The sequence below is a fragment of the Triticum aestivum genome, chromosome 5B, assembly GCF_018294505.1.
Source record: "Triticum aestivum cultivar Chinese Spring chromosome 5B, IWGSC CS RefSeq v2.1, whole genome shotgun sequence".
NCBI classification, from domain to species: domain Eukaryota; kingdom Viridiplantae; phylum Streptophyta; class Magnoliopsida; order Poales; family Poaceae; genus Triticum; species Triticum aestivum.
Genome location: NC_057807.1, coordinates 14,168,340 through 14,180,403, shown reverse-complemented (window position 1 = coordinate 14,180,403; position 12,064 = coordinate 14,168,340).

Below are 12,064 nucleotides of genomic sequence, written 5' to 3'. Positions count from 1 at the left end.
AAGGGGCAATATCGGTGGACTGAACTGCAGAATGCCAAAATAAAAAGGGGATAGCTAGTCCTATCAAAGACTACGCTTCTGGCAGCCTCCATCTTGAAGCATATAGAAGAGAGTAGATGGTAAGTTCACCAATATGACCGCATAGCATAATCCTACCCGTCGATCCTCTCCTCGTCGCCCTGTGAGAGAGCGATCACCAGGTTGTATCTGGCACTTGAAAGGGTGTGTTTTATTAAGTATCCGGTTCTAGTTGTCATAAGGTCGAAGTACAACTCCGGGTCGTCCTGTTACCATTGACACGGCTGTTCGAATAGATCAACTTCCCTGCAGGGGTGCACCACATTACCCGACACGCTCGATCCCTCTGGCCGGGCACACTTTCCTGGGACATGTCTGGATTCGGGAGATCAACACGCCGCAGCCCTACCTAGGCCTAACAGAGAGGTCAACACGCTGGTCTAAATCCTATGTGCGCATGGGTCTGGGCCCATCGCTCATTGCATACATGCACGTTGCGAACGCGACAGGTGAGCAGACCTAGCAGCCTCCATTACAAAGGAAGTTGCGTTACACGGTCCAACCCGGCGCGCGCTGCTCAGTCGCTGACGTCTAGGACGCTTCGGCTGTTACCACGACGCCGGTTGCCCATATCTTATCCCACGTGGCGGTTAGTGCGTATAAGGTCAACGACCCAACTCAGATCAAATACCAAGATCTCATTAAGTGTGTTATTATGAAGTAACCACGGAGGCTGACCAGGATCTGGCCCACCTGTCTCCTAGGTGGTCACATCCTGCCCTGTCGCTCCGCCTCAAAGTAATACTCGGGAGCCTTCGGGAACCCAGGTCCACCACTACCTTGATGGAATCACCGTACCTGTCCTTTCAGCCCCCATATCCAAATCACTTGCGGGTACTCTACGAGCCGACCCGACTTTAGTCACCATGTGTATAGTATGTAAGTATGTATAATATATACCCATGATCACCTCCCAAGTGATCACGGCCTGATAGTATAGCATGGCAGACGGACAAAAATGTAGGGCCACTGATGAAGTACTAGCAACCTATGCTAAGCATGCATCGGCGGCGCCAAGGGTATTCTCCTATATTCATGTGAATACCCAAGATTTGATCCAGAAAAATCAATATATGTCTTATTGAGCGGCCCACAAGCCTACAACCCACCAGTACTGCAGCCCACATAGCGAGTCCAACACGGCCGACCACCTCGGCACCTCGTTTCGCTGATTCGTTCGACCTTGACCCGAATCCATTCCATAGTCCCCACTCGGTCGTTCCCCAACCTAACCTAGCGCCTGCTGCAGCGGCGGCGATCACTAGTGCAGAACCGGGCTATAGCACCGCTTCGTAAGGCACTTTAGTGTTGGTTCTTTAACCGGCACTAAAGGGTGGGGACTAAAAGTCCCCCCCTTTAGTACCGCTTCTGCACGAACCGCTGCTAAAGGGCCACCACATGGCATGTGCCAGCCGGGGGCGGGGATCCCTTTAGTACCGATTGGTAACACCAACCGGTACTAAAAGGTTTCGGGGATTTTGCTTTTATTAATTATGTCCCCTTTAATTTTGTGTTTTCCATTTAATTTAGAGATTGTTTTCTATTTATTTAATATAAAAACTCTTGCATCTCATATCATCACCAACAACAACACTAGCTAATTAATAATCATATATATATATATATATGTATATATATATGTATATATATATATATGTATATATATATATATATATATATATAGTCATTACCACTATTTTTATCATCATTATGTAATCACCACCAACAGTACCTTAAAGAAGAAACAGTCACTTGTACAAAAAGCAAAGATATCATCGAGTTCAACATGGTCATGAGATTATTTATAAGCGTTCATAACTAAGACCACAAAAGCAAATCACTAATAATTAAGTTTAGGACGAAACACGGAGATGAGACAACAAGTACTAATAGCAGGAACTAGCTAATATCACTCCTGCTGCTCTCTCTCCGGTCAAATGGCATAGAACATGTGTAGCTCTCCTGATTCATTATATTGGAGCATGCAGATGAACCTCTCTCCTAATCATGGGTTGCACTTCTGATTGTTACCCCCTAGTAATCATTCACAATTTTGCTCCAGTCTTTTAGTATTAAGCATTCCTCGGTTTTAGAAATCCTGAATGCACTCGTGTGCAATGAAGGATGTCTTGGCCGTAAGCTAACAATTGACATGCGACCGTTAGTCGAGATCCACTGAGGCAGAACTATCATCGAGAGTCGCTATTGAAGAACATCGTATAGTAACATAAGTAGCAATGAAGTTTGGCTTAAAAAATAATGTATGCAAAAGATGCACTGAGGACAAATAGTAAATATCTTATCATCTTTCCTAAATACATGTTACCCTAGTTCAATACGAACACTATTGGTCGCACATTTTGAGTACTAAGATTTGCAAGTCTAGGACGATAATTTCTTTTGACAGCATCAAGATCCTCAAGTCATGAAACATATTGACTTACCTCCTCGCAGTTTAGTTCAGCCCCGGGACAGTGGAAGGTCCTGTCTACCAAGCGTCGAACATGTTTGCTTGAATGGAAATAAGCTGTCAATAGAAATTAGTTGTCAACTTTTTTTCAAATAAACAATATTGAAGACATAAATATGGTTGAGGAACACTCACATAGTGGTAGAACTGGAGGCGTCTGCACATCGTCCCAGATATCGATATTACCTTCAATGTCATCTTCCGAACGAATATCAAAGGTGATAACCATATCAGACTCAAATGCATAAGCCTTGCATAGTGCTTGCCAAGTTTTGCATTCAAAATAGGTGTAGGTGTCTGCATTGTATAATTTTGCATGGAAAGTATAACCATGCTTGGTCTTCAAGTAAACTCTCTTTACCTCCATAGTTTCCATAGTACTGAAACCTATCTTAACCAATAAAAAAAATTCTTGCATGGCAGGGGATACGCTATAGTAGAATAGTAAAAAATTAAAATTATAAGTTGAAGCAAATGAAGCATATGCTTAATTACGAAAAAAGACTTGTCGTTGTGATTTACTGCATTCACTTTGAAGGTCTCATCCAGCTTGATGCTGAAGCGCCTACCATCAACTAGGAAATTTCTGTCACACGTGCCGCACTTGTCTTCGCAGTATTCGCACATAACGAAACCATTCTCGTCAGACATTTCCTATGTTCATATATAGTTGAAACATTAATTGATATAATTGCTTGTGTGATTTAAATAGACATACATTTTCACAAATAAATTGTCTAAGGTGAATTATTGCCAATGTCTCTTCCCAAGAATCATGATGGACAAAGTGACAATTCAAAAGGAATGGATCCAACATTATGTTAATATGGAAATTAGAAATCCTTTTATTTTCATCTATTAAAGAGTATTTAAGTTCTTGAAGTACTTGGAAGGTTTGTTTTAAATTGTCAACGAACAAATATCTTTTTAACATGATTTTATTATGTGTTAGTAAATAGTAAGATGAAGAAAAAATGCGATATACTAGCTACAATAGCGCCTAAGGGACCAAAAATTTCTCGAATAGGAATTCTAGGATTCCATTCTTTTATCGCATTGGGATGTTTTGAATTCTTGAATAAACCAATTCGAGAACAGTTGGATGCCAACAAAATCATCAAAAAGTGGTATTCTTTATTTCGATTCAACAATGTGCCAATAGCTTCTGGATGTTGGCTAAGTGATTCAATCTTCGCCTTGGAATAAAAAGAATTGATATACTAGCAGTTCTATTAATTCAACTAGCTAGTTCTATTAATTCAACTACTAAGCACTTATTAAAAATAAACTAGTTCTAAGCTTCTTACTAAAATCTCATATATAGTAAACGTTTACATCTTTTAATTAATTATTAGATCATCAAATCTCATATATCTATATACCCAAATGTATATATCTAGCTAATTCATCTAACATTTGACATTAATATATCTACATTATTTTCTATCTAATATCATCTATGACATTAATATCTAACATTTCTAACATGCATTAATCTAACATGCATTTATATAAACTAAAAGTATAAAAAATAATAAACAGAAAAAAGAATATATAAGAGTTGTATATGATGTACTACAGCGGCGACGGCCGGGGATGATCGACGGCGCGGGGACATACGGCGACGGGCGCGCGCGGCAGGGCGACGGGCGCGCGGCGACGGAGCGGCGACGGGGCAACGAACGGGGATGACCGGGCGTGGAGGGGGCCGGGGGCGGCGACGGGGCGACAGGGGGCATGGCGGGGGCGGCAACGGGGGGCGACGGGCGCGGCGAGGACGGGCGCGACGACGAAGAGATGAAGAAGCAGATGGATGTAATGTAACTGAAATTTGGTAAGTGTTATATATATAGGAGAGGATTTTAGTACCGGTTCGTGACACAAACCGGTACTAAAGGTCAAATTTGGCTAGACCAAACAGCGGGAAGCGACAACCTTTAGTACCGGTTCGTGGCTAGAACCGGTACTATAGACAAACCTTTAGTACCGGTTAGAGCCACGAACCGGTACTAAAGGCTTAGGTCCGGTGCGGCAAGTTTAGTCCCACCTCGTTAGCCGAGAGGATTCCGCACTTGTTTATAAGCCCCAGTGCGGTAGCTCTCTCAGGCTCCTCTCTTTAGCAGGCTTTTGGGCCTAACTTTGCCGCGCTGCCTGTGGGCCTGCTCGGCCTTATGGGCCTGCTTTCAGGCCCAAGGCCAGGCAGGTCCACTGGGCAGCGCGCAGAGTTTTTGTTGATGTTGCTTTTTTTCTGCTTTATTTATTTTCTTCAATTTATTTCTGAGTTGTTTTATGCTGTATTTAGAGTTTCTTTTATTTATTTCTGAGATGTTTTATTTATTTATTGGCTTTCCAATTTTAGGTTCATTTAGCTGAAAACAAATCATTAGATGCATGAAAAAATAGCAAATGATGTCAGAAAGGGCTGAAAGTTTATGACGTGGCTTTGAATGGTGCATACTGAACACAAAAAAAGTCTGGAGCTGTAATAAGTTTAAAAAATGAAGTGTCGGTGTAACAGATGAGTTTTCGTCCGAAACCCTGATACTTCGAAAGAGATTGTCCAGTTTGTACACGAGGTGCATCCAGTTTTGATGTAACCCTCTCTACTTTTTGGCACATGCTATGTGGGTGAAATGATGATACCATGCCAAGTTCCAACCTTTTCAGAATTCATTTGTAGTGCTTTTCAATTTCAGGGTAATTTGGCTCAAAACAATCTTTAAATGCATGAAAAATAGCAAATGATGTCAGACAAGGGTTGGAAGTTTATGACGTGGCCTTGAATGATGCATAATAAACGCAAAAAAAGTCTGAAGTTGTAATAAGTTTAAAAAAATGAAGTGCCGGTGTAACAGATGAGTTTTCGTCCGAAACCCTGATACTTCAAAAGAGATTGTCCAATTTGTACACGAGGTGCATCCAGTTTTTGCCGTAACCCTCTTTACTTTTTCGCACATGCTATGTGGGTGAAATGATGATACCATGCCAAGTTCCAACCTTTTCAGAGTTCATTTGTCGTGCTTTTCAATTTCAGGGTCATTTAGCTCAAAACAAATCTTTAAATGCATGAAAAATAGCAAATGATGTCAGAAAGGGTTGAAAGTTTATGACGTGGCCGCGAATGGTGCATACTCAATGCCAAAATAGTCTGGAGTTGAAATAAGTTTAGAAAAATGAAGTGCCCGTGTAACAGATGAGTTTTTGTCCGAAACCCTGATTCTTCGAGAGAGATTGTCCAGTTTGTACACGAGGTGCCTCCAGTTTTTTCCATAACCCTCTCTGCTTTTTCGCACATGCTATATGGGTGAAATTGTGATACCATGCCAAGTTCCAACCTTTTCAGAGTTCATTTGTTGAACTTTTCAATTTCAGGGTCATTTAGCTCAAAACAAATCTTTAAATGCATGAAAAATAGCAAATGATGTCAGAAAGGGTTGAAAGTTTATGACGTGGCCTTGAATGGTGCATACTAAATGCAAAAAAAGTCTATAGTTGTAATAAGTTAAAAAAATGAAGTGCCGGTGTAACAGATGAGTTTTTGTCCGAAACCATGATACTTCGAAAGAGATTGTCCAGTTTGTACATGAGGTGCATCCAGTGTTTGCCGTAACCCTTTCTACTTTTACGCACATGCTATGTGGGTGAAATGATGATACCATGCCAAGTTCCAACCTTTTCAGAGTTCATTTGCAGTGCCTTTCAATTTCCGGGTCATTTAGCACAAAACAAATCTTTAAATGCATGAAAAATAGCAAACCATGTTAGAAAGGGTTGAAATTTTATGATGTGCCCTTTAATGGTGCATACTGAATGCAAAAAAAGTCTGGAGTTGTAATAAGTTTTAAAAATGAAGTGCTGGTGTAACAGATGAGTTTTCGTCCGAAACCCTGATACTTCGAAAGAGTTTGTCCAGTTTGTACACGAGGTGCATCCAGTTTTTGTCGTAACCCTCTCTACTTTTTCGCACATGCTATGTGGGTGAAATGATGATACCATGCCATGTTCCAACCTTTTCAGATTTCATTTGTAGTGCTTTTCAATTTCAGGGTCATTTAGTTCAAAACAAATCTTTAAATGCATGAAAAATAGCAAATGATGTCAGAAAGGGTTGAAAGTTTATGATCTGGCCTTGAATGGTGCATATTGAACGCAAAAAAAGTTGTAATAAGTATAAAAAATGAAGTGCCGGTGTAATAGATGAGTTTTCGTCCGACACACTGATACTTCGAAAGAGATTGTCCAGTTTGTACAGGAGGTGCATCCAGTTTTTGCCGTAACCCTCTCTACTTTTTCGAACATGCTATGTGGGTGAAATGATGATACCATGCCAAGTTCCAACCTTTTCAGAGTTTATTTGTAGTGCTTTTCAATTTTATGGTCATTTAGCTCAAAACAAATCTTTAAATGCATGAGAAATAACAAATGATGTTAGAAAGGGTTGAAATTTTATGACGTGGCGTTGAATGGTGCATACTGAACGCAAAAAAAGTCTGGAGTTGTAATAAGTTTAAAAAAATGAAGTGCCACTGTAACAGATGAGTTTTTGTCCGATACCCTGATACTTCAAAAGAGATTGTCCAGTTTGTACACGAGGTGCATCCAGTTTTTTGCCGTAACCCTGTGTACTTTTTCACACATGCTATGCAGGCGAAATGATGACACCATGCCAACTTTCAACCTTCTCAGATTTCATTTGTAGTGCTTTTCAATATCGGGGTCATTTAGTTCAAAAAAATCAGTATATGCACGAAAAATAAAAAATGAAGGCGGAAAGGGTTGAAAGTTGATGACGTGACTTTGAATGGTGAATACTGAATGCAAAAAAGTCTATAGTTGTAATAATTTAAAAAAATGAGAAGTGCCGGTTTAACAGATGAGTTTTCGTCCGTGTAAAATGTAAAAATATACATCAAAAAACCATTGATCATCAATGATCTTTTTTTGCAGAATCTGAATTGTCAATAGGAATCTTAGCTGGTTTAAGAACCAACAAAGATTCCTATTGTGGCCACAGATCCTACACATAGAGTTCAATGAAGACCAAGTGGTTGTGATAGTTTGAGAAATAACATATTTAAGGTGGTAAAAACCCTGTTAGCTGAGAGAGGTCGGACTAAAAAACCGCTGCAACTAAAACACTTTAGTACCGGTTTGTGGCATGAACCGGTACTAAAAAGGCTGGTGGGGCACCAGCCTGCCACGGCTGAAGGAAATATGCCGTAGAGGCAATATAAAGTTGTTATTTATATTTCCTTATATCATGATAAATGTTTATTTTTCATGCTAGAATTGTATTAACCGGGAACTTAGTACATGTGTGAATAGTTAGACAAAAAGAGTGTCACTAGTATGCCTCTACTTGACTAGCTCATTAAATCAAAGATGGTTAAGTTTCCTAGCCATAGGCATGAGTTGTCATTTGATTAACCGGATCACATCATTAGAGAATGATGTGATTGACTTGACCCATTCCGTTAGCTTAGCACTTGATCGCTTAGTATGTTGCTATTGCTTTATTCATGACTTATACATGTTCCTATGACTATGAGATTATGCAACTCCCGAATACCGGAGGAACACTTTCTGTGCTACCAAACATCACAACGTAACTGGGTGATTATAAAGGTGCTCTACAGGTGTCTTCGATGGTGTTTGTTGGGTTGGCATAGATCGAGATTAGGATTTATCACTCCGATTGTCGGAGAGGTATCTCTGGGCCCTCTCGGTGATGCACATAACTATAAGCCTTGCAAGCAATGTGACTAATGAGTTAGTTATGAGATGATGCATTACAAAACGAGTAAAGAGACTTGCCGGTAACAAGATTGACCTAGGTATTGAGATACCGATGATCGAATCTTGGGCAAGTAACATACCGATGACAAAGGGAACAACGTATGTTGTTATGCGGTTCGACTGATAAAGATCTTCATAGAATATGTAGGAGCCAATATGAGCATCCAGGTTCCGCTATTGGTTATTGGCCGGAGACAAGTCTCGGTCATGTCTACATAGTTCTCGAACCCGTAGGGTCCGCACGCTTAAAGTTCGGTGACGATCCGTATTATGAGTATATGTGTTTTGATGTACCCAAGTTAGTCCGGAGTCCCGGATATGATCACGGACATGAGGAGGAGTCTCGAAATGGTCGAGACATAAAGATCGATATATTGGACGACTATATTTGGACGCCGGGATAGTTTCGGGTGAGTTCGGGCATATACCGGAGTACCGGGAGGTTATCGGAACCCCCTGATACGTCCATTTTTCATCATGCTTTTATATCAATATTTATTGCATTATGGGATGTTATTACACATTATGTCACAATACTTATGGCTATTCTCTCTTATTTTACAAGGTTTATCATGAAGAGGGAGAATGCCAGCAGTTCGGATTCTGGCTGGAAAAGGAGCAAATATTGGAAACCTATTCTGCACAGCTCCAAAAATCCTGAAACTCCACGGAAGTCATTTTTGGAATTAATAAGAATTATTGAGCGAAGAAAATACTAGAGGGGCCCACACCCTGGCCAGGAGGGTGCCCCCCCCCCTACTGGGCGTGCCCCCCTCTCTCCTGGCCCCCTAGTGGCCCTCCGGTACCCATCTTCTACTATATGAAGGCTTTTACCCTGGAAAAAAATCAGAAGCAAGCTTACGGGACGAAACTCCGCCGCCATGAGGCGGAACCTTGGCGGAACCAATCTAGGGCTCCGACAGAGCTGTTCTGCCGGGGAAACTTCCCTCCGGGAGGGGGAAATCATCACCATCATCATCACCAATGATCCTCTCATCAGGAGGGGGTCAATCTCCATCAACATCTTCACCAGCACCATCTCATCTCAAAACCCTAGTTCATCTCTTGTATCCAATCTTGTATCAAAACCACAAATTGGTACCTGTGGGTTGCTAGTAGTGTTGATTACTCCTTGTAGTTGATGCTAATTGGTTTAATTGGTGGAAGATCATATGTTCAGATCCTTAATGCATATTAATACTCCTCTGATCATGAACATGAATATGCTTTGTGAGTAGTTACATTTGTTCCTGAGCACATGGGTGAAGTCTTGCTATTAGTAGTCATGTGAATATGGTATTCGTTCGATATTTTGATGAGATGTATGTTGTCTCTCCTCTAGTGGTGTTATGTGAACGTCGACTACATCACACTTCACCATTAATTGGGCCTAGAGGAAGGCATTGGGAAGTAATAAGTAGATGATGGGTTGCTAGGGTGATAAAATCTTAAACCCTAGTTTATGCGTTGCTTTGTAAGGGGCTGATTTGGATCCACTAGTTTCATGCTATGGTTAGGTTTACCTTAATACTTCTTTTGTAGTTGCGGATGCTTGCAATAGGGGTTAATCATAAGTGGGGTGCTTGTCCAAGAAAGGGCAGTACCCAAGCACTGGTCCACCCACATATCAAATTATCGAAGTACCGAATGCAAATCATATGAGCGTGATGAAAACTAGCTTGACGATAATTCCCATGTGTCCTCGGGAGCGCTTTTCTCATTACAAGAAATTGTCCAGGCTTGTCCTTTGCTACAAAATGGACTGGGCCACCTTTCTGCACTTTATTTACTTTCATTGCTTGTTACCCGTTACAAATTATCTTATCACGAAACTATCTGTTACCTACAATTTCAGTGCTTGCAGAGAATACCTTACCGAAGACCGCTTGTCATTTCCTTCTGCTTCTTGTTGGGTTTGTCACTGTTACTTATCGAAAGGACTACCATAGATCCCCTATACTTGTGAGTCATCAAGACTCTTTTCTGGCGCCATTGCTGGGGAGTGAAGCGCCTTTTGGTGAGTGGAACTTGGTAAGGAAACATTTATATAGTGTGCTGAAATTTTCTGTCACTTGTTACTATGGAACTAATCCTTTGAGGGGCTTGTTTGGGGTATCTTCGCCCCGACTAGTAGAGCAAAGAGTTTCTCATCAACCTACTGAACCTACTCAAAATGTTTACTTTGAGATTCCTTCGGGTATGATAGAGAAACTGCTAGCTAATCCCTTTGCGGGAGATGGAACATTGCATCCCGATTTACACCTTATGTTTGTGGATTATTTAAGCTTGCAGGTATTCCCGATGATGTTGTCAAGAGGAAAGTCTTCCCTTTATCTTTGAAGTGAGATGCATTGACATGGTATAGGCTATGTGATGATACAGGATGTTGGAACTATAAACGACTGAAGTTGGAATTTCACTAGAAGTTCTATCCTATGCATCTTGTTCATTGTGATCGTAATTACATATATAATTTCTGGCCTCCTGAAGGAGAAAGCATCGCTCAAGCTTGGGGGAGGCTTAATTCAATGTTATATTCATGCCCCAATCTTGAGCTCTCAAGAGAAATGATTATTCAAAAATTTTATGCTCGGCTTTCTCTCAATGATCGCACCATGCTCGATACTTCCTTTGCTGGCTCTTATATGCTAAAGACTACTGAATTCCAGTGGGACTTATTGGAAAGAATTAAACGCAACTCTGAAGATTGGGGTTCCGACGATGGTAAGGAGTTAGGTATAACACCTATGTTTGATTGTGTTAAATCTTTTATGGATACCAATGCTTTTCGTGGATTTAGCACTAAGTATGGACTTGACTCTGAGATAGTAGCTGCTTTTTGTGAATCTTTTGCTACTCACGTTGATCTCCCTTAGGAAAAGTGGTTTAAATATAACCCTCCCACTGAAGTAAAGGTAGTTGCACCTATTACAGTTGAAGAAAAGACTATCACTTATAATGATCCTATTGTTCCTACTACTTATGTTGAGAAACCACCTGTTCCTATTAGGATAAAGGATCATGCTAAAACTTCAACTGTTGTTCGTAAGAGTAATACTAGAACTAATACACCCCCTAAGAAATCAAAGTTGAACCTAATATTGCTATGGTAAGGATCTCTTGGATGATAATTTAGATGTGCATGTTATTTATTTCTGTGGTGAAACTGCTAATATTGCTAGAATAGATGCTAAGCTACATAGACCTGTTGTGGGCATGCCTGTTATTTTTGTTAAAATTGGAGATCATTGCTATCCTGGCTTATGTGATATGGGTGCTAGTGCTAGTGCAATACCATTTGACTTATATAAAGAAATTATGCATGATATTGCACCCGCTGAAATAGAAGGTATTGATGTTACTATTAAGCTTGCCAATAGGAATACCATTAAGCCAGTTGGGATTGTTAGAGATGTTGAAGTCTTGTGGGGGAAAGTTAAATATCCTGCTGATTTTCTTTTTCTTGGTTCCCCACAAGATGACTTTTGTCCCATTATATTTGGTAGACCCTTCTTGAATACTATTAATGCTAGGATTGATTGTGAAAAGGATATTGTAACAATCGGCTTAGGGGATGTGTCTCATGAGTTTAATTTTGCTAAGTTTCGTAGACAACCCCGTGATAAAGAATCACCTAGCAAGGATAAGATTATTGGTCCTGCTTTTATTGCCGTGCCTCCTACTGATCTGTTAGAAAAATATTTGCTAGACATGAAAATG